Source organism: Narcine bancroftii, chromosome 2 (genome assembly GCF_036971445.1).
Source record: "Narcine bancroftii isolate sNarBan1 chromosome 2, sNarBan1.hap1, whole genome shotgun sequence".
In the NCBI taxonomy this organism is placed as follows: Eukaryota; Metazoa; Chordata; class Chondrichthyes; order Torpediniformes; family Narcinidae; genus Narcine; species Narcine bancroftii.
Genome location: NC_091470.1, coordinates 157,537,042 through 157,560,527, shown reverse-complemented (window position 1 = coordinate 157,560,527; position 23,486 = coordinate 157,537,042). Strand labels below are relative to the sequence as shown.

The 23,486-nt window shown below is 38.6% G+C and overlaps 1 protein-coding gene across 8 annotated transcripts in view; it reads left to right on the top strand.

Annotated features, from left to right (window-relative positions):
- LOC138754492 (neuroblastoma suppressor of tumorigenicity 1-like) overlaps positions 1-23,486 on the top strand; it is a 39,592-nt gene that overhangs the window by 5,092 nt on the left and 11,014 nt on the right. For 4 of the 8 annotated variants that reach the window (XM_069918828.1, XM_069918831.1, XM_069918829.1 and 1 more), the window contains exon 2: positions 8,440-8,542. The exons of the other annotated variants lie outside the window; for them this stretch is intronic. The gene's annotated coding sequence lies outside the window, so the exon portion shown is untranslated. The remainder of the gene's footprint in view (positions 1-8,439; positions 8,543-23,486) is intronic. 8 annotated transcript variants of the gene reach the window in all.

Below are 23,486 nucleotides of genomic sequence, written 5' to 3'. Positions count from 1 at the left end.
ACTAGAAATAACTCGAGTCGTTCTGGGCATCTAGATTTGTAACTTTGTTCTTTTCACTAAACTCTTGTGAAAACTACTTCCAAATTACACCCCCACTTCCCCTCCCCTTACCACATTTGAACATCTTGGCTCCTTCCTGGTTGAAACTTTGTTTAAGTTACTTGAGTTGATTTGACTTTATGTACATTATTTCTGTGTGAAAATTCTGTATGTTTCCAAAAAACGTCCTACATATTTCATCTACTTTAAAAAAAAACAATAACGTCAACAGAGCCTACTGGTTTCAGGTTCTGATGTTATAATTTGAATTGGATGTAGTAGTGGCCTGACCTGCCAGATTGAAGGTTTTTTTTTTGACGGGGAGGGACGGGATAGTTGTTTAAAAACGCGCCCTGCGCCCTCTGCTGGTCCTTGATTTTACTACTGGCATCCCGACTTGAAGACAGTCTTGCAGCTCGGAGCCAGGCCCTTCGGCCTAATACCATATGGATCCATGTTGTCTACCTGAGCTACCTATTTGTCTGCTGTTGGCCCATATGTCTCTAGAGTCTAAACCATGCACGAGCCTTTTAAATATTTTAATTGTACAACTTTATTTTAGATAAATTAGAGGGTCTCTCGTGTGCCATTGTGTTGAGGAACGATGATCTCATTGCGGATGCAGAGAATTGGCCAATAACCATATACAATTATTCCGCAATCTACTAGCAACTCGGAACTATCATGTCCTTAACACTGAGCTCTTTGTAACTACAGTGTGTTACACAGTGACCTCACTGTAGTTTAGAATCTACTATGAATCTTGGGGAAATGGTTAACCGGTGGTTCTCAACCTCTTTCTTTTCACTCACATACCACTTTAAATATTCCCTATGCCATAGGTACTCTGTGATGAGTAAGGGGTTGCTTAAGGTGCTATGTCGGTGAAAAGAAAAAGTTTGAAACCACTAAGTTTTAATTGTACCTAATTGAGTTGTTATGTGCAAAGTTTTTTTAGTAACAATTGGGTCTAAAGCAGAGATTCTCAACCTTCCCTTCCCACTCACATCCCACCTTAAGCAACCCCTCACTGATCACTGAGCGCCGATGTCATAGGGATTACTTAAAGTGGTGTGTGAGTGGAAAGAAAAGGGTTGAGAACCACTGGTAAGCTACTGAGGGTCTTAGAGAATGCAGGACATTGAATGGCAGAAGGAGCACAGCACCTGATAAAGCACCCACCTGACCAGCAGGGAAAGGGTTTGCCGTTCCCACGTTGGTCTCAGCAGCCACCTCCGAACCCACAGAACTGGACTTGAAGCAAGGCATCCTTCATCTCGAGAAACTGCCTAAGAAAGTGAATAGACTGGATATGTATTCAAAGTATTGTACAAGGCCCACAAATGTTTGATAGAACTTTCAGTCTTTTTATGACTCCCAGTTTTCAGATGCTCATAAGTCGAGACAAGTTTATAGTTATCTGATTGTACAAGCACAACCTGATAAAACAGCATTCTCCGGTTCTCAGTGCAAAACACATAGCACACATACAGACGAAACAATATATATATACGCAGGACAAGTGTTTCATCTCTACAAATAAATAAATATTGTTTCATAAATATGAGAGTCTTGGAGGGTTAGTGTGAGCTGTTTCTTTGATCATTCAGCATTTTCACTGCCTGTGGGAAGAAGCTGTTCCTCAGCCTGGTGGTGTTGGCTCTGATAATCCTGTATCTCCTTCCCGATGGGAGCAGCTGAAAGATGCTGTGTGCAGGGTGGGAGGGGTCCTCCATAATTTTGCATGCCCTCTTCAGACAACGATCCTGGTGGATCATGTCAATGGTGGGACGGGTGGGGGGGGAAGGGAGATTCAGTGATCCTCTTATGGACCTGTGGATTGACCTTTGATCCAATGCTCTACAGGAACTGTACTACACTGTGATGCAGCTGGCCAGGATGATCTCAATAGAAGGTTGACATGATGATGGCCGGTAGGCCATTGCCGACCCTGGTCTAAAAAATACTCGGCGAGAAAGGCAGTTGAAGGAACAGGGCACAATCACATTTAAAATGAATTAGAGGAGAAAGGAATGTCTGTCAGGAAGCAAAGTTTCAGTGGTGACAAAGTCAACCAAGGTGGGCCCTCAGATAAAATGTAGAACACAGCAAATTTGAAGACCATTGTTGGTTTTTCTGAAGCTTTATCAGTTGCAAATAATCAGAGGGTGTCTGTTTGTTTAGAGGAGACATCAGGGGTACACTTTAACATTTAATTTTTAAATTGAGACAGTCAGCACAGTAACACGCCCTTCCGGCCCACAAGCCCATACCACCCAATTAACCTTCAGCCCCCATTTGTTTTTTGAAGGTTGGGAAGAAACAGGAATACCTAGAGAAAACTCACGCAGACATGGGGTGAATGTACAAACACCTTGACTGCAGCACCGGATTTGAACCCAAGTCCCTGGCGCTGTAACAGCATGGCACTAACCTACAGAGGGTTGTGGGTGCTGGAATGCAGGATTAGTAGTGGAGTCTGGTACAGTAGGGACATTTAAAAGACAGGTGAATGGATGAAAGAAAAAGAGAGGGAAGGTTTAGATTGTTGAGTAGGTTTATAGAGATTGGTACCATATTGTGGGCCGAAGGGCCTGTGCTGTGCTGTAATGTTCTATGTTGTTTGTGTGTGTAGCATTGGAACTAGGGGTTTATTACTGAGGAGCTAGAATCAGTCGACATGGATGGGAAATGAAAATAACCAAGTTTACTGGAAATAGATATATAACAGGCCTGTTCAAGATCTGCTGACTGTACATATTGCTGCAATGACTTGCCATCCAACACCACATCAGGCATTGATCTGCATTTGGATTCTTCCTCTGATTCCTGCTGGAAAGGATGGAGGAGGTACAGAAGGACAGGTATGAATGGAGTCTGTTAAAATGTGGCAAGGATTAGTTGCTTCACTAACAATCAAAGTCAGGCTGAAATGGATTCTTTTCTCATAAAGGCTTGTTTTCAGAAACACTGACAGGCACGTGCCCCTGCACTGAGAGACCAGGATTATCAAGAGCAGAGAGAATGTGGTCTACTCCTTCTCTCTGCTCCGAGAGGCTGGAAATTGAAGCATGGGTCCATAGAATGCTATAGTACAGAAACAAGCCCTTTGGTCCATCTAATCTGTGCCAAGCTATTTTTCCAAGCAGTGCCATCAACCTGCATATAGACCATAGCCCTCCAGACCCCTCTCATCCATGAACCTATCCAATCTTCTCTTTTATATTGAAATTAAACCTGCATCCACCACTTTTGCAGCAGTTTATTCCATAACCTCTCATGATCTAAATGAAGGTGTTTCCCTTACACTTTTCAACTTTCACCTTTAATCCACGTCCTCTTGTCTCAGCCAATCTCTGGTGTGACCATTCTTACAGTTTTGGTCACCTCATTACAGGAAGCTATGGAGTGGGTGCAGAGGAGATTTACCAGGATGTTGCTTGGACTGGAAAATCTGTATTATAAGGCAAGGTTAATAGAGCCGGGACTTTTCTTCTTGGAGCAATGAAGCATGAGAGGTGGTCTAAAAGATTATGAGAGGCATAGATAAGGTAGGTAGTCCCAGGGCGGGAGTAGCACACACCAGAGGACATCTGTACAAATTGAAAGGAGGAAAGATTAGGGAGACATCAGGGTTTTTTTTTTACTCAGTGCCTAGAATGCATTGCCAGGGATGGTGGTGGAGGCTGGAACAATAGGGGCATTTAAGAGACTCTTAGACAGGCAACTGTCTTAAGATACCTTCCAATAACCTACTCACTGTTGACATAAATATATTGGACATTTGGGAAAAGGGCAATTTGTCCTTCTGGTTTCTGTCTGAGATTCCCATGGCAGTAATGGTGCTGACATTGCAGCTGTCTTATCTCTGTTCTGTGGAACTCCCTGCCTGTTAACCTCTCTGCCCTTCATTATGGAACTACAGCATCTGAATATTTTGGTTCAACCATTTTTCTGTTCTCAGTGAAGCACCTTGAAATGTTCTTTGTGTTGAAGGTGCTATATGAATGTAGGTCTATGATTATTGCTTGTCTGATGGCTGGGTGGAGGGATTTCTTTATTCAAGACTATGATAATTTAAAAATACTATTCATTCAAGGAATTTCTCCCCACACATCCATCCCTTAACCTATCTCTTCACCACTCCATCAACAGCCCCCAGTTCTTCCTACTCAAGAACAGTGTTGGATCTTGCTTGATAATGCTCTGGTGAAAAGATTTGGGATGTTTAACTGATTTTAAAGGTGAATTATAAATCTAATATATACTCCTTCACATCCATTATGCTGTCATAGAAATACTCCACAAGTCTTCAATGGTTAACGTAGCCATTAGCACAACACTATTACAGCTCCAGTGACCTGGGTTTGAATTTGGCACAGTCCGTAAGGAGTTTGTGCATTCTCCCAGTGCCTGCAAGGAGTTTGTGCATTCTCCCAGTGCCTGCAAGGAGTTTGTGCATTCTCCCAGTGCCTGCAAGGAGTTTGTGCATTCTCCCAGTGCCTGCAAGGAGTTTGTGCATTCTCCCAGTGCCTGCAAGGAGTTTGTGCATTCTCCCAGTGCCTGCAAGGAGTTTGTGCATTCTCCCAGTGCCTGCAAGGAGTTTGTGCATTCTCCCAGTGCCTGCAAGGAGTTTGTGCATTCTCCCAGTGCCTGCAAGGAGTTTGTGCATTCTCCCAGTGCCTGCAAGGAGTTTGTGCATTCTCCCAGTGCCTGCAAGGAGTTTGTGCATTCTCCCAGTGCCTGCAAGGAGTTTGTGCATTCTCCCAGTGCCTGCAAGGAGTTTGTGCATTCTCCCAGTGCCTGCAAGGAGTTTGTGCATTCTCCCAGTGCCTGCAAGGAGTTTGTGCATTCTCCCAGTGCCTGCAAGGAGTTTGTGCATTCTCCCAGTGCCTGCAAGGAGTTTGTGCATTCTCCCAGTGCCTGCAAGGAGTTTGTGCATTCTCCCAGTGCCTGCAAGGAGTTTGTGCATTCTCCCAGTGCCTGCAAGGAGTTTGTGCATTCTCCCAGTGCCTGCAAGGAGTTTGTGCATTCTCCCAGTGCCTGCAAGGAGTTTGTGCATTCTCCCAGTGCCTGCAAGGAGTTTGTGCATTCTCCCAGTGCCTGCAAGGAGTTTGTGCATTCTCCCAGTGCCTGCAAGGAGTTTGTGCATTCTCCCAGTGCCTGCAAGGAGTTTGTGCATTCTCCCAGTGCCTGCAAGGAGTTTGTGCATTCTCCCAGTGCCTGCAAGGAGTTTGTGCATTCTCCCAGTGCCTGCAAGGAGTTTGTGCATTCTCCCAGTGCCTGCAAGGAGTTTGTGCATTCTCCCAGTGCCTGCAAGGAGTTTGTGCATTCTCCCAGTGCCTGCAAGGAGTTTGTGCATTCTCCCAGTGCCTGCAAGGAGTTTGTGCATTCTCCCAGTGCCTGCAAGGAGTTTGTGCATTCTCCCAGTGCCTGCAAGGAGTTTGTGCATTCTCCCAGTGCCTGCAAGGAGTTTGTGCATTCTCCCAGTGCCTGCAAGGAGTTTGTGCATTCTCCCAGTGCCTGCAAGGAGTTTGTGCATTCTCCCAGTGCCTGCAAGGAGTTTGTGCATTCTCCCAGTGCCTGCAAGGAGTTTGTGCATTCTCCCAGTGCCTGCAAGGAGTTTGTGCATTCTCCCAGTGCCTGCAAGGAGTTTGTGCATTCTCCCAGTGCCTGCAAGGAGTTTGTGCATTCTCCCAGTGTCTGCATGGGTTTCTTCCAGGTACCACCCTCCAAAAGGTTTATAGGTTAATTGGTGTATTTGGGCAGCATGGCCTCGTGGGCTAAAAGGTGCTGACACGGTGTTGTATCACTAAATTAAAATTAAATTAAATCCTGGAACGTTAACTCTCTCCCCATCCAAAGAGGCTGCTGGAATTTTCTGATATTTCAGATTTCCAGTTTCTGCAGTTTTTGATGGTTTTGTTATCTCATTTATTATCCTCTCTTAATGCTTGCTTGGGGTCAACAGTTATTTTTTTGAATTGCCTTCTGGGGTGGACTTTGAGACTTTCTGTTGACTTGAGTCTGCTATATAAATGGATGCTGCTCCCTTTCCTGATGCTGTTGGTATCAGCAGCCTTGCCACACGTGCTGAGGCAGTATTGAAGTGGGGATTGTAACTCACAGGGTTGATGATTTTAAATGAGGAAAGCCTCAGACCGATTGCTTGTGAAAGACTGGGGTTCCACCATGAAAAATTGATTGCCAAGATCTAGGTTGACATCAAGAGCAGAACAAAGTGAGTGCTTCAAAGTTATCTTTTGGATGATACACTGTCTGCCTGTCTCCCATGACCTTTCCAAACACTTGACTAAGGGCTCAGGCCAGAAACATTGGTTATATATCTTTGCTGCATTGAGTTTCTCCAGCACTTCAGTGTATTAACAGAGAACCCACTTTTGGTTTCCTAGCCAATTGTTTCCCATTAGTCAACAATAATAAAATATTATTTATAGAATGATCTAGCAGGCAAAGTTTTCCCACTACGATATTCATTGGTGGGATGTGCACATCATTAGGAGGGTCAACATTTATTGCCTAACCCTAAATGCTTTGGTGTGGGCTGACTTTCTTGGCTATTTCAAAGGGCAGTTTACAACAAATCAAGATCCCCGGTCACCAATTCTGATCATAGCTTTTAATTCCAAATTTATTTAATTAACTACCTAATTCCTTAGATACCGTATGTAACTTAAATTCCTTTCTTTGGATCCTGGGGTGGATTACATTTTACGACGTAGGAATCTGAAAGGTGCTAATAAATCCAAATCTTTTTTCCACTTTGAAATCAATAGCGCTGTAATCCGGGGTTGAGCTGTGCTCCAAACTATCCAAGACTTTGTGGCTCCAATGCATTAGCAAACTGGTCTGATGCATGAGTCACATTCCTATGGTGAATCATGATATAGTTCTATGATTGTTTGATCGAGTCTGGAGTGAATGAGCCCTTTGGCGTAAAGAGGCAGCAGAATGATCATGTCTTGTTCAGTGAAGGGGCAGGCAGGCTCATCTCATCTCTGGGAGCTGAAAGGTTACCCATGCTCTGGGTAGGAAATTCAAATTCCTTCACTGTGTGCCCACAGAATCTTGGAATTAATATGCAGATAATGGCTAATACTCTATTGGAGCTTCCCACTTTTACAAACTTTGGAAACAGTAGAAACTTGGATAAAATAAATGTAGTTCATCAAGACACAAACAGTTACCAAACTATGTTGGAAACAAACTTGACAGCAGACAGATTGAGCCTTGTCCCACCAGATTTGCTCTATATGGAGAGAGTCAAGTAGCTTGGATCAAAAGCTTCTATTTAAATTGAACATCTTGCTGTGAAAAGTCCAATTTAAACAAGATTTGGTGGAAGAAAATTTGTCTTGATTTGGATCTTTGAATAGATAGAAACATTGGGTCAGTTCCCAATGTAAACCACACAATGTAGACTCGGAAATGACATTTTAATAAATTGAGCACACAATCCACAATGATGTAAATTCAGTCAAAGTGGCCAGTTTTGCGGGTTTTCTTTCCAATGTCCAAGAGAAAATAATCGATTCTTAACAATTTATTTGCTGGTGGCCATGTTTATTGGGAGGGGTTAGATGAGTATGGGGGGATTTTTTCTATTTTTTTATCACTAGAAGAGATTGGTCTATTTAGAAAATCGCAATGTATATCTCAGTATTAGAATGAGGTGAAATTCTCAATTTTCACCATTTTTTGAGAATTATATAAGACATGAATATCAAGGGTTAAATTCTCACAGGATCCAATTTTTATTGGGTGAACTTTGTTCAAATTACTTTAGCAATAGCTAGACAATGTATGGCTATAACTTGGAAGTGTGATATAGATTTGGGAATGGATTTGTGGAAGTTCGGGTTGTATAGCTCTTGAGAAAATTACATAATTTAAGTGATAAATATGGGCACCATATTTACAAAGTGTGAGTATGAATATTTAAATGAAACTCAGACATTCCCTTTCTCCTAAAGGTCTCTGTGTATCAGAAGAAGTTCATAGTAAAGAGTGCTCTTGATGAAGATCTCTTGTCCTACACTTTTTAGCTTTGTAGGGGATTAGAGAAGGGGGGAGGTTTCTTTTATTTTTTTTTCTCCTTTTTTTCTTTTATATATACCACATGTATTTCAAATTGATTTGCATTATTGTAAAATATGTGATTATTTTTGTGGTTTTAAATTTATAATTAAAAAAAAAAGAATTATATAAGACAATTTATAATTGATAGGTGACTCATTCTATATTGCATTATACAAATGCTGTATAATTAATTAATATCTAAACAATATATACATGTAATAAATGTATCAAATGAATAAAAATGTTTTAAAAAGAAAGTAGACAATTCTAGTAAATGGCTGTAATTGTTCTGTTCACCAGCTATAACAGAGTTCTGGATTTGAGCTGCCTGCTCTGATACCCGTTTGCTAAACATTTATCTAACTAGTGTTCTGAGGTCAAGCAACTGCACAACTCTTGGGAGGTAAGGAAGTAATTTCCATTTTGAGCAGCGGGTGTCTTAGGACACGGGACAGAAGTTGCCTGCATTAAATCAGCTGAAAATAGAACTTGCCTCTCAGCAAGAAATGTGGCACCATTTAAAAATCTGTAACTGGAGGATGAGTTGGGCCTTGGCTTGGGATATCACAGCTGCCCTCTATTGAGGGCATCGCTCTATTGAGTTAGCTACACCACATCCATTCCAAAATTAGGAGTGTATCTATTGGTCTGGAAATTTCTGGTTTTATTTCAGAAGCTTGACTGTTTTACCTCTTTAATGCAAGGTCAGGAATTGAATAATTAATTCTTTCCTATTTAATTTTTTTTGAGTTTTACATATTAATCCTACATACAAAGTCCTCTAATATAGTAAAAAAACATATTATCATTTACATATCACTAATTAAAATAAATGTAAATAAAATCCATCCATATTTGTTGATTAAACATTATTTCTTAAAAATAATTCTGGATGGAAACCAATTGAATTACATTATATCAAATCTTGGTCATAATACAGAGCAAGATCTGTCTAATTATACAACCGCATATAATTGGTTAATCTAAAAAAAAGATATTTCTGAGAGGATGTTGCAAAATTTCCAAACGAGATCCTGAAATTTGTTTATTTAAAAAAAAAAATCAACCTCTTCAAATTGATTTCATGAATGTCAAATTCCTGGTGTCAACATCTCTATGGATTTGTCCTGGAGCCTCCAGGTTGATGCAATCATGAAAGTGGCTCATCAATGGCTATACTTTGTGAGGATTTGAGGAGATTCGATATGTCATCAGAGATGCTTGGAAACTTCTAAAGGTGTACTGTGGAGAGCATTCTGACTGGTTCTATCACTGTCCGGTACAGAGGTGCCAATGCTCAGGACAAGAAAAAAAACTCCAGAGGATTGTAAACTCAGCCTGCGACATCACAGGCACTAGACTTCACTCCATTGAGAACATTTACAAGAGGCTTAGAAAAGCAGCCTCTATCCTCAAGGAACCCCACCACCCAGGCCATGCCCTCTTCACTCTGCTACCATTAGGGAAAAGGTACAGGAGCCAGAAGACGAGCACTCAGCAGCACAAGGTCAGCTTCTATCCCTCTGCCAGCAGATTCCTGAATGAACAATGGACCATAGACAATACCCAACATTGTTTTTTTTTCTCGCACTAATTTAATTTATTTTGTAAGGTGTCTAGCACTGTGATGCTGCCACAAAGTAACGAATTTCATGACCTGGTTATAATAATAAATTCTGATTCTGGATTGTTTGATTTGTTCCTGGATGTGGGTCACACTGGCAAAGTGGATTGCCCAGGGCATCCTGGCTTTGAAAGAGTGCCTTGGACCCTCTCCATGAATTACAGCAATGGCTTTGGTGAAGGACTATCAGTGCACGTGGCTGTGTTTGCCTAGGCATGATGAAGAAATGCACAGAATGATGTGTGATTTTGATGGAACTTGGGATGATGGCATTTCTTTAAGCCAGGTTTCCTTGCTTTCCTGGGTAGTAAAGGTTATGGAGGTGCGATGGAAGAACCCCAGTGCATCCTGAAAGTAGGATACAGTGCCGCACTGGTGTTGGAGGAAGGAAGCATCTTAAGCAGTGGATGGGTTACTACTTACAGGTTCCTGACCTGTTGCTGCTATATTTATTTCAGCAGAGAAGCATATTTTGTCACACACCTGCCTCATAGATGTAAAACCTTACAGGAGCCATGTGTTGGGTCATTTGGCACAGGATACCTAGGCTCTGATGGGATATGAAAGCATTCATCTCTACTATTAGCTTGGAGATCTGAAGAATTTTAAACCAAACAATGATTTTTTTATTATAATTTTTTTATTTTTCACACTGTGAACCATATCAACCAAAATATATACAAATGTTTCTCATTAAATACACAGTGGCATTTTCTCCCTTTTATTCCCCCTCGCACCCTCCCTCCCCCCTCCAAAACCAATAAATATTCAACATATACAATAAAACCATTAAACAATGTCTTCACACAATGAAAATTAAACAAGAAATATGTGTCATCTACTTTTACACACTGGATCAAGTCGTTTTGTCGTCTTATCATTTTAGGGGGTGGAGGTCCGAGGCAAGCCCTCCCTGTTATGTTCCATGTATGGTTCCCAAATTTGTTCAAATAATGTGACTTTATTTTTTAAATTGTATGTTACTTTTTCCAATGGAATACAGTTATTCATTTCTATGTACCATTGCTGTATTCTCAGGCTCTCTTCCATTTTCCAAGTTGACATTATACATTTTTTTGTTACTGCTAAGGATATCATAATAAATCTTTTTTGCACTTTATCCAATTTGAGGCCTAATTCCTTACTTCTTATATTACTTAGAAGAAAGATCTCTGGATTTTTTGGTATGTTATTTTTTATGATTTTATTTAATATCTGATTTAGATGTTCCCAAAACATTTCCACTTTCTTACATGCCCAAATTTCATGTACTGTTGTTCCCATTTCCTTCTTACAGCGAAAACATCTATCTGATAACGTTGGATCCCATTCTTTTAACTTTTGAGGTGTGATTATATAACCTGTGTAACCAATTATACTGTATCATGCGTAACCTTGTGTTTATTATATTCTTCATAGTTCCAGAACATAACTTTTCCCATGCTTCAGTTTTTATCTTTATGTTTAAATCCTTTTCCCACTTTTGTTTAGGTTTATAGCTTATTTCATCATTTTCCTTATCTTGCATCTTAATATACATGTTCGCTATAAATCTTTTAAATATCATTGTGTCTGTAATCACATATTCAAAGCTGCTTCCTTCTGGTAATCTCAAGCTGTTTCCCAATTTATCCTTTAAATAAACTTTCAATCGATGATATGCAAACATTGTACCATGAGTTATTCCATATTTGTACTTCAACTGTTCAAATGTTAATAAATTATTTCCCAAAAAACAATTTTCTATTCTTTTGATTCCTTTTCTCTCCCATTCTCTAAAGGAAAGGTTATCTATTGTAAAATGGATTAGTGGGTTTTGTGTCAATAACAATTTTGGTATTTGTTAGTACATTTTTTTTCCTTTCTAAGTGGGTCTTCTTCCATATATTAAGTAAATGATGCAATACTGGTGAGCTTTTATATTGCACCAGCTTTTCATCCCACTTATAAAGTATATGTCTGGTACCTTCTCCCCTATTTTATCTAGTTCTATCTTAGTCCAGTCTGGGTTTTCCCTTGTCTGGTAAAAATCTGATTAATTGTGCGGCTCTATAATAATTTTTAAAGTTTGGTAACTGCAAACCACCTTGGTTATACCTCTCTGTTAATTTATCTAACGCTACCCTTGGTTTCTTCCCTTTCCACAAGAATTTCCTTATTATTCTCTTTAGTTCATTAAAGAATTTCTCTGTTAAGGGAAATGGCAACGATTGAAATAAGTATTGTATCCTTGGGAAAACATTCATTTTAATGCAATTTACCCTCCCTATCAACATTACCGGTAATTCTTTCCATTGTTCTAAGTCTTCCTCCAATTTCTTTATTAGTGGCTGATAATTTAGTTTGTACAAGTAGCTTAAGTTATTATCTAACCTGATACCCAAGTATCGGATTGCTTGTGCTTGCCATTTAAATGGTGATTCTTTTTTAAATTCTGTAAAATCCTGGTTACTCATTGGCATCACTTCATTTTTATTTGCGTTGATCTTGTACCCTGATATTTCTCCATATTCTTTCAATTTCTTATGTAATTCTTTTAATGATATCTCTGGTTCTGTTAGGTATACTATGATGTTATCTGCAAATAAGCTGATTTTGTACTCCTCCTCCTTTATTTTTATCTCTTTTATTTTATTTTCTGTTCTTATCAGTTCTGTCAATGGTTCTATTGCTAAAGCGAACAATGTGGGGGATAATGGACATCCCTGTCCAGTTAACCTACTTAATTTAAATTGGTTCGATACATATCCATTTACTGTTACCTTTGCCAACGGTCCATTATATAATGCTTTAATCCAATTAATATATTTTTCTGGTAGATTGAACCTCTGTAATACTTTAAATAAATAGTTCCATTCTACTCTGTCAAAGGCTTTTTCTGCGTCTAAAGCCACAGCCACTGTTGGCTTCTTATTTCCTTGAACTGCATGAATTAGATTAATAAGTGTACAGACATTATTTGCTGTTCGTCTATATGAAGCTGGTGTTAATGGATCCTTCACCGTCTTTGGTATTACTGTAATTATTGCTGTCTTACATGAATCTGGCAAGTTTTGTGTTTCTTCTCTCTGGTTCATTACTTCCAGGAGAAGAGGAATTCATAACTCTTTAAATGTTTTAAGAATTCTATTGTGAATCCATCCTCTCCTGGTGTTTTATTGATTGGCAGTTTTTTAAAATATATCCTGTACTTCCTCTATTTCAAATGGTTTTATCAGTTTCTTTTGTTCCTCTTCTTGCAATTTCAGCAGTTCAATTTTAGCTAAAAACTCTTCTATTTTATCATCTTCTCCTTGTTATCACTTTGGTATAAAATTGTTCATAAAATTCCTTAAAGTTCTCATTAATCTCCATTGGATTACATGTAATTTGTTTGTCCTTTTTCCCTGATGCCAATACAGTTCTTTTAGCTTGTTCTGTTTTAAGTTGCCAGGCTAATATTTTATGTGTTTTTTTTCTCCAAGTTCGTAATACTTTTGCTTTATTTTCATTATGTTCTTCTCCATCTGATACGTTTGTAATGTTTCGTATTTTATTTTTTTGTCCACCAATTCTCTCCTTTTTGTTATATCATCCCTTTTTACTAGTTCCTTTTCTGTACTTACTATCTCCCTTTCCAACTGCTCTATTTCCCAATTGTAATCCTTTTTCATCTGTTACATAACTTATTATCTGTCCTCTAATGAAGGCTTTCATTGCGTCGCATAATATAAATTTGTCTTTCACTGATTCCGTGTTTATTTCAAAATATGTTTTAATTTGGTGTTCAATAAACTCTCTAAATTCCTGCCTTTTAAGTAGCATGGAGTTTAACCTCCATCTATATGTTCTTGGTGGGATGTCTTCCAGTTCTATTGCTAATAACAGGGGTGAATGATCAGATAGTACTAGCTTTATAGTCAGTTTTCCTAACTCTCCTTTGAATATGGGCCAACAACAAAAACATATCAATCCTTGAGTATATGAATATTCCTTCTCTCTTGGGTATTGCCTCCTCCATATATCCATAAGTTTCATTTCCTGCATTGATTTAACCATAAATTTGGCTACTTTATTCTTTTTGCTTGTCTTTTGTCCAGTTTTATCCAACATTGGATCCAAATTCAGGTTAAAATCCCCTCCTATATTTCCTTGTGTATCTACAATCTTCAAAAAAATATCCTGCATAAACTTTTGATCCTCCTCATTAGGTGCATATATATTGAGCAAATTCCAAAATTCTGAATATATCTGACACTTTATCATTACATACCTCCCTGCTGGATCTATTATTTCCTCCTCTATTTTGATTAGCACATTTTTATTAATTAATATTGCTACACCTCTAGTTTTTGAATTATATGATGCTGCCGCTACGTATCCTACCAATCTCTTTTTAATTTGTTATGTTCCACTTCAGTTAGATGCAATTCCTGCACAAATGCTATATCTATTTTTTTTATTTTTTCAGTAAATTTAATAGCCTCTTCCTTTTAATTTGGTTATGTATTCCATTAATGTTTATAGTCATATAGTTCAATGTGGCCATCTCGTATCCTGTTTACACCTCATTTCCACTTCTACACCACCACCAGCCCCCTCAATATATGACAACACATTTAAAACATAAAATACTCCAACAACTTCCACATCCAATATTACCTTAACCCCAAATTCCCCCCCACCTCTCTGAGTTTCCCCTTATCCCTTGCCGGGCAACCACAACTCCCCTTTCCATTTGGATTGCGATCCTGTTCGCGAGCGTTAACTGATTTTTGCAGTGACGGTTATTCTCTCCCCTCCATCTGCCCAGAAAACACTTTTTTACATATATAATGCTCTCCCTTTTTTCCCCTTAATTCCTTCCTTCTTTTTCTCTTCTTTAGTTCTTTACATATACATTGTTTTTACATCTTTATATATACTTTATCGCCGTTCTTCATTCTTGTTACGTCTCTTCATCTCTCCTTCTGTCCTGCAAATGTTCTGCAAATTCTTGTGCTTCATCTGGATCTGAGAACTGTGTTTTGTTCCCCGGGGATAAATATTTTAAGTACAGCTGGATGTCTTAACATGAATTTATAACCTTTTTTACATAGGATCGATTTTGCTGTATTAAATTCCTTCCTCTTTAAGAGTTCAAAACTATCTACATAAAAAAAAATATATTTTTTGACCCTTGTATACCAATGGTTTATTATGTTCTCTAACTTTATTCCTTGCCCGCTCCAGTATATTTTCTCTTGTTGTATATCTCAAAAATTCTCTCTCTGTTATGTTAACATAACAGAACATAACAATTACAGCACAGAAACAGGCCATTAGGCCCTTCTAGTCCGCACCGAACCAAACACCCCTCTCTAGTCCCACCTCCCTGCACAATGCCCATAACCCTCCATCTTCTTCTCATCCATATACCTGTCCAACTTTTTCTTAAATAATACAATTGACTCCGCCGCCACTATTTCTCCCAGAAGCTCATTCCACACGGCTACCACTCTCTGAGTAAAGAAGTTCCCCCTCATGTTACCTCTAAACCTCTGCCCCTTAATTCTTAACTCATGTCCTCTTGTTTTAATCTTTCTTCCTCTTAACAGAAATAGTCTATCCACATCCACTCTGTCTATCCCTTTCATAATCTTAAATACTTCTATCAAATCCCCTCTCAACCTTCTACGCTCAAAAGAATAAAGACCTAATCTGTCCAATCTCTCCCTATACTCTAGATGCTTAAACCCAGGTAACATTTTGGTAAACCTTCTCTGCACTCTCTCCACTTTGTTTATATCCTTCCTATAATTAGGCGACCAGAACTCCAAATTAGGCCGCACCAACGTCTTATACAATCTCAACATCACCTCCCAACTCCTATATTCCATGCAATGATTGATAAAGGCCAGCATACTAAAAGCCTTCTTCACCACCCTATTCACGTGAGTTTCTACCTTCAGGGAACGATGTACCGTTCCATGTATGGTTCCCAAATTTGTTCCAACAATGTGACTTTATTTTTTAAATTATAGGTTTTTTTTCCAATGGAATACATTTATTCATTTCCATGTACCATTGCTGTATTCTCGTGCTCTCTTCCATTTTCCAACTTGACATTATACATTTTTTGCTACTGCCAAGGCTATCATAATGAATCTTTTTTGCACTTTATCCAATTTGAGGCTTAATTCTTTACTTCATATGTTACTTAAAAGAAAGATCTCTGGTTTTTTTGGTATGTTATTTTTTGTAATTTTATTTAGTTTCTGATTTAGTTCTTCCTTCTCCCCTATTTTATCTAGTTCTATCTTAGTCCAGTCTGGTTTTTCCTTTGTCTGGTAAAAATCTGATAACTATCTTAATTGTGCGGCTCTATAATAATTTTTAAAGTTTGATAACTGCAAACCACCTTGGTTATACCTCTCTGTTAATTTATCTAACGCTACCCTTGGTTTCCTCCCTTTCCAGAAGAATTTCCTTATTATTCTCTTTAGTTCATTAAAGAATTTCTCTGTTAAGGGAATTGGCAACAATTGAAATAAGTATTGTATCCTTGGGAAGACATTCATTTTAATGCAGTTTACCCTCCCTATCAACATTACCAGTAATTCTTTCCAATGTTCTAAGTCTTCCTACAATTTATTTATTAGTGGCTGATAATTTCGTTTGTACAAGTGGCTTAAGTTATTATCTAACCTGATCCCTAGGTATCGGATTGCTTGTGCTTGCCATTTAAATGATGATTCTTTTTTAAAATTCTGTATAATCTGCGTTACTCATTGGCATCACATCAATTTTATTTGCGTTGATCTTGTACCCTGATATTTCTTCAATTTCTTATGTAATTCTTTTATTGATATCTCTGGTTCTGTTCGGTATACCATGATGTCATCTAAAAATAAGCTGATTTTATACTCCTCCTCCTTTATTTTTATTCCTTTTATTTTATTTTCTATTCTTATCAGTTCTGCCAAAGGTTCTATTGCTAAGGCGAACAATGAGGGGGATAGTGGACATCCCTGACTAGTTGACCTACTTAATTTAAAGTGATTCGATACATATCCATTTACTGCTACCTTCGCCAATGGACCATTATACAATGCTTTAATCTAATTAATATACTCTTCTGGTAGATTGAACCTCTGTAATACTTTAATTAAATAGTTCCACTCTACTCCATCAAAGGCATTTTCTGCATCTAAAGCAACAATCACTGTTGGCTTCTTATTTCCTTGAACTGCATGAATTAGATTAATAAGTTTACAGACATTATCTGCTGTTTGTCTTTTCTTCATAAATCCAGTTTGATCTTGTTTTACTATTTTTGGTACACAATCAGCCAATCTGTTTGCTAATAATTTCACTATTATCTTATAATCTGAGTTAAGTAGAGATATTGGTCTATATGATGCTGGTGTTAATGGATCCTTCCCCGTCTTTGGTATTACTGTAATTATTGCTGTCTTACATGAATCTGGCAAGTTTTCTGTTTCTTCTACCTGGTTCATTACTTCCAGGAGAGGAGAAATTAATAACTCTTTAAATGTTTTATATAACTCTATTGGAAATCCATCTTCTCCTGGTGTTTTATTGTTCGGCAGTTTTTTTAATATATCCTGTACTTCCTCTATTTCAAATGGTTTTATTAGTTTGTTTTGTTCCTCTTCTTGCAATTTTAGCAGTTCAATTTTAGCTAAAAATTCCTCATTTTTATCATCTTTCCCCTTTTTCTTAGTTTGGTATAATTGTTCATAAAATTCCTTAAAGTTTTCATTAATCTCTGTTGGGTTATATGTAATTTGTTTGTCCTTTTTCCTTGATGCCAATACAGTTCTTTTAGCTTGATCTGTTTTAAGTTGCCAGGCTAATATTTTGTGTTTTTTCTCCCAGTTCGTAATACTTTTGCTTTATCTTCATTATGTTCTTCTCCACCTGATACGTTTGTAATGTTTCGTATTTTATTTTTTGTCCCCCAATTCTGTCCTTTTCGTAATATCATCTCTTTTTACAAATTCCTTTTCTGTACTTACTATCTCCCTTTCCAACTGCTCTATTTCCCAATTGTAATCCTTTTTCATCTGTTACATAACTTATTATCTGTCCTCTAATGAAGGCTTTCATTGCGTCCCATAATATAAATTTGTCTTTCACTGATTCTGTGTTTATTTCAAAATATGTTTTGATTTGGCATTCAATAAACTCCCTAAATTCCTGCCTTTTAAGTAGCATGGAGTTTAACCTCCATCTATATGTTCTTGGTGGGATGTCCTCCAGTTCTATTGCTAATAATAGGAGTGAATGATCTGATAGTAGTCTAACTTTATACTCAATTTTCCTAACTCTCCCTTGAATATGGGCTGACAACAAAAACATATCAATCCTTGAGTTAAGTTTTGTGCCCACTCAAATAATATGAAAGTTTCTTCTCTCTTGGGTGTTGCCTCCTTCATATATCTATAAGTTTAATTTCCTGCTTGATTTAACCATAAATTTGGCCACTTTATTCTTTTTGCTTGTCTTTTGTCAAGTTTTATCCAACATTGGATCCAAATTAAGGTTAAAATCCCCTCCTATCAGTATATTTCCTTGTGTGTCTGCAATCTTCCAAAAAATATCCTATATAAACTTTTGATCCTCCTCGTTAGGCGCATATATATTGAGCAAATTCCAAAATTCTGAATATATCTGACACTTTATCATTACATACCTCCCTGCTTGATCCATTATTTCCTCCTCTATTTTGATTGGTAAATTTTTGTTAATTAATACAGCTACACCTCTAGCTTTTGAATTATATGATGCTACCGCTACATGTCCTACCCAGTCTCTCTTTAATTTATTATGTTCCACTTCAGATAGATGTATTTCCTGCACAAATGCGATATCTATTTTTTCCTTCTTCAATAAATTTAGTAGCCTCTTTCTTTTAATTTGGTTATGTATTCCATTAATGTTTATAGTCATATAGTTCAACGTGGCCATCTTGTATCTTGCCTACACCTCTTTTCCACCTCCTCCCCATTTTCATCTCTTAGCTTTACCTTATTAAATATACAACACATTTAAAATACAAGATACCCCAACAGTTCCCACACCCAATAATACCTTAACCCCAAATGCTCCCACCCTCTCTGAGTTGCCCCTTATCCCTTGCCGGGCAACCACAACTCCCCTTTCCATTTGGATTGTGATCTTGCTCCCAAGCGTCAACTGATTTTGCAGTGACAGTTATTTCCTCTCCCCCCAGCCTTCCCCAAAAAATTTTTTTTAAAACACATATAACAAAGCTCTCTTTTTCCCCCCCTTCCTTCCTTCCCTTCTCTTTTCCCTCTTTACTTCTTTACATATATATTGTTTTTACATCTTTATGTATACTTTATCGTCATTCTTCATTCTTGTTACATCTCTTCATCTCTTCTTCTGTCCTGTAAACGTTCTGAGAATTCTTGCGCTTCCTCTGCATCCAAGAACAGTCTGTTTTGCTCCCCGTGTATAAATATTTTAAGCACGGCTGGATGTCTTAACATGAATTTGTAACCTTTTTTCCATAAAATCGTTTTCGCTGTATTAAACTCCTTCCTCCTCTTTAAGAGTTCAAAACTTATGTCTGGGTAAAAAATTATTTTTTGACCCTTGTATTCCAATGGCTTATTATCTTCTCTAACTTTATTCCTTGCCCGTTTCATTATGTATTCTCTTGTCGTATATCTCAAAAATTTTACTAAGATGGATCTTGGTTTTTGATGTGTCTGTGGTTTTGGAGCTAGTCCTCTGTGTTCCCTTTCTATTTCCATTTCTTCCTGCATTTCTCTCATTTCCAGGACCTTCGGGATCCATCCTTTTATAAATTCCTTCATGTCCTTCCTTCAGGCCCACTATTTTTATGTGGTTTCGCCAATTATAATTTTCCAACATATCAATTTTCTGAGATAAGAACTCTTGTATCTTTTTAATTTTTTGTCACTTTCTTCCAATTTTCGTCTTATGTAATTTACTTCCATTTCTACAGCCGTTTCTCGCTCTTCCACATTTTCTACTCTTCCCTATTTCTGTCATAAAACTTAGCATTTTATCTTCTGTTCTTTTCATTTTTCTTTTAATTGCACTAAATTCTAATGACAACCATTCTTTTAATTCTTTCATTTATTCTTCAAAAAAAGCTTTATGTATATTCTCTCCATCAGTTTTACCTTCTATCTCTCTGTGAAGATCTTGGTCTTTTTTCCTCTTCTTCTGTGTCTGTACCTGTGTTTTTGTTTTCTTCCTCTTCTTTGTATCTGTGTCTGTTCTGATTTTTCTAATGAGTTGCTTGTCTCACTTTGTCAGGCCTCTTCTTGCTTGGCCTCTTGATGTTGGTCTTCTCCTTCTGAGCTGCTCATCTGTCGAGCCTCCTACTGTTGCTCCTTTTGCCGTTCACCCCGATGACTTTCTTTCTCAGCTGGATTTCAGTCCCTCTCCTGCCGCTTTCCTCCTCATCCAGCTGAGAGTCCTGGTGTCGGGGGGTCCCTCAGCTGGTCGTGCCGTGATTGCCCACTCCTCAGCTGAGCTCCCCTTCCATCAGTGTTTTCCTTTACCTTAGATTGTGCAGTTGTGCAATTTTGTTTGGCTCAGAGAGCCATTTCTGCAATCTAGCGGTCAGGGGGTCGCAACTCCACAGGGCCGACACCAACCTCTGAGATCGGGCGCTCTTCACCACCGTGGCTCCCTGTTCCTTCATGCAGGTAAGGCCTTCTCCTTTCTTTTCCGCTGTCTTTTTTTTTCCCATTTTTACTTTTTCCTTCTTGGTTGCCATCTTCTTTCTCTTCTCTGCAACTTTATCTTTTATTTATATTTTATATTTGTTGAACTTTGTCTTGACTTTTTTTCTTTTTTTCTGGCGAGGGCTGGTTTTACCCTACCGGCCACTACTCCATCACGTGACTCCTCCCCAACCAAACAATGACTTGATCCTGCCCATTAGGTTCTGGGCAAAAGCTGTCAACTCCCCATGACTTCAAGCTTAGAACTAACCAAGGTATTTCACTATTCAACCAAACTCTTGGCCAAAGGTATCATTAGACTGAAACTGGATGATTATGTTGTCCAAAACAAGACGTTTTCACATTTCGGTAAGTTTCTTCTCTTTTTAATTTCCAAGTTCTTGTTCTTCAAACTTGGATAAGGTTCTGCTCTATGCCTTGTGCTCAGACCTCTTGATGTGTGTGAAAGCAATTGGTGGGGGGTGGGGGGGGGGGGGTTTGTTTTGATGTGACAGATCCTGATGTTTGAACATGCAGTAAATCTCTGGGGAAAGCATCGATGGGAGGTGACACAGAACTCACCTCGCACTTGCTCATGAGAAGACAGCAATTGTGGTTTGATCCACTGGAGAAGTGTTTGGACTGACTGCTGGGGGCATTGAAGGTCCCTCAGGAGTGGACTGTAATGGCTGTCGGCAGTTCAAGTCGTCACCTTTATCGTTCATACCATGCTTGCACAGTAAAGACAAGATAAGAGTTTCTCCAGGATCACAGAGCATATTTACATAAATATAAGTTAGAATAGAAGTTAAACACATGAAAATATTAAGTCATAATATCACGGTACACTATCCATGGTCCACGGTACACTATCTATATATGTTCTGGAAATCAGGATCCTGATGGCTTGGGGGAAAAATCTGTTGCCAAATCTGGACGCAAGGACCCAAGTGCTATGGTACCAACTGCCAGATGGGAGAACAGTTTACTTGAGGGGTGTGTTGAATTCTTCACAATGTTTATTTGCCTCTCGACTGCATCGAGTGTTGTAGACGTCCTTCATGGTACAAAGAGAGCTCCCAATGATCTTTCCTGCTGACTTCACTATCTTCTTCAGGGTCTTGTGGTCCAAGCTGATGATACAGTTGCACAGGATGCTCTCAATACATCATCTGTAGAATGTAGTGAGGATGGAGGGTGGGAGATAAACTTTCCTCAGCCTTCACAGGAAGTAGAGGCACTGCTGGGCTTTGGCTGTGGAGCTGGTGTTAAGGGACCAGAGTGAGGCCTTTCTGGGAAGATTTAAGAAAAAAGAATTACTTGAATTTGACACCCTCAGACTCCCAAATTATTTTTATTGGGGAATTTAGAAGATGCAAGACCTAAGATGAGGCTGTCGAAATATCAATTAAAATTTGTTAAGCTCGCTTTAGCATTTGCCAGGAAATGCATAGCAGTTGCTTGGAAATCTGATTCCCAACCAGGTTTAGCCCACTGGAAGATAGAAATGCATAATTGTGTTCCCCTGGAGAAGATCACCTAGAATCTCAGAAACAGGTATAGTATCGTTTCAAGAACATGGAATTCATACCTAAGGTACATGGGGGTAAATCTTTAATTTCCTCCTCCTGTTTCTTCCTCCCAGTGCTTGCAGCGCCAAGGACCCTAGATAAGACAGATTATTTGTCCCTTGATTGGTAGTGGGGTTTATTCGGGGTGAAGCCAATCTTTTCTTTTTCTTATTCTTTCTTGGGGAGTGGGAGGGTTCCTCTTATTTTGCTCTTCTATTACCTATCATCTTTTTCTCCCTTTGGTTCAAGATGGACGTAGAATTTGCATTTTTGTGGTACTATTGTAATTTTTATAGCTTCATCATAATTGATTCACATGTTGACTTTTTTCTCACTTTAATATCGACATGTGGATTGATGTTTTATTATTTTGTTAATATTGTTGATATTGATGTTCTTCTTTGATTATTCTTCATTTTGACTGTATGTTGATTGAAAATTCTCAAAATAAGATATATATATATAAAAAAAGACATAGATATTGGAGGAACTGAGCAAGTCTTGTAGCGTCCATAGGAGGTAAAAATATGATACCGACATTTTGGGCCTGACCTGCACTTCAAGCCATGAGTAAGAAAAAAGGCAGGCATCTGTGTTAAAGACTGGGGATAAAATGGGGGAAGGAGTATGTTCCTCCAGCTTCCTGTTTATAGCCTCTGCAGACACTCGTGTTTCACTGAATGAAGTCATATCTGGAGCTAAACATGAAAATCTGCAGATGTGGGGGTCGACGAATACCTGGGTTGCGTGTTGTTGAATAGTTTCTTGCCATCTGTTCTGGTGATCGAGACAGGTAATGGCTGTCATTTGTCCAAGGGAGATGCAGAAAGTCAGGAGCTGGTGATCACTTGATCTCAGAGTTGATGTTCATGCCAAAAGCAGTCATGTAATCTGTACTCATTGCAGCTGCCAGATCTGGTACAAATCTTGACTCCTTGTACATATTCTAGAGCAAGCCTTACTCTGGCTTCACCAGGAACTGGACTTAACATAAATAGGACACCAAATGTTCTTTGTGATGATGTTAATGCTCCACACAGACATTCTCCCACTCACCTTGTGTAACCCTGTTAGCATATTTCCTGATGTGCTCATCACTTTGCAAGTTTTTTCAGATGGTTCTCCCACAACTGATACCTGAAGTAAAACCTGAAAGTCTACAGACAGTGTGACTGAAGTAAAAGCAAAATGCTGGAGAAACTCAGCAGGTCAGTGTACTTTTATGTAGCAAAGATAAAGACACATAACCAATGTTTCATGCCTAAGACTACCTACATTTTGCTCATACCTTGGTGAAGGCCTCGAGCATGAAACGTTGGTTATGTATCTTTATCTTCGCTATATAAAGTACATTGTTTGACCTGCTGAGTTTCTCCAGCATTTGTGTCTTTACACCACTTCATTTCAAAAAGACCGAGCTGGAGTTGGAACCTCCTTACAGGG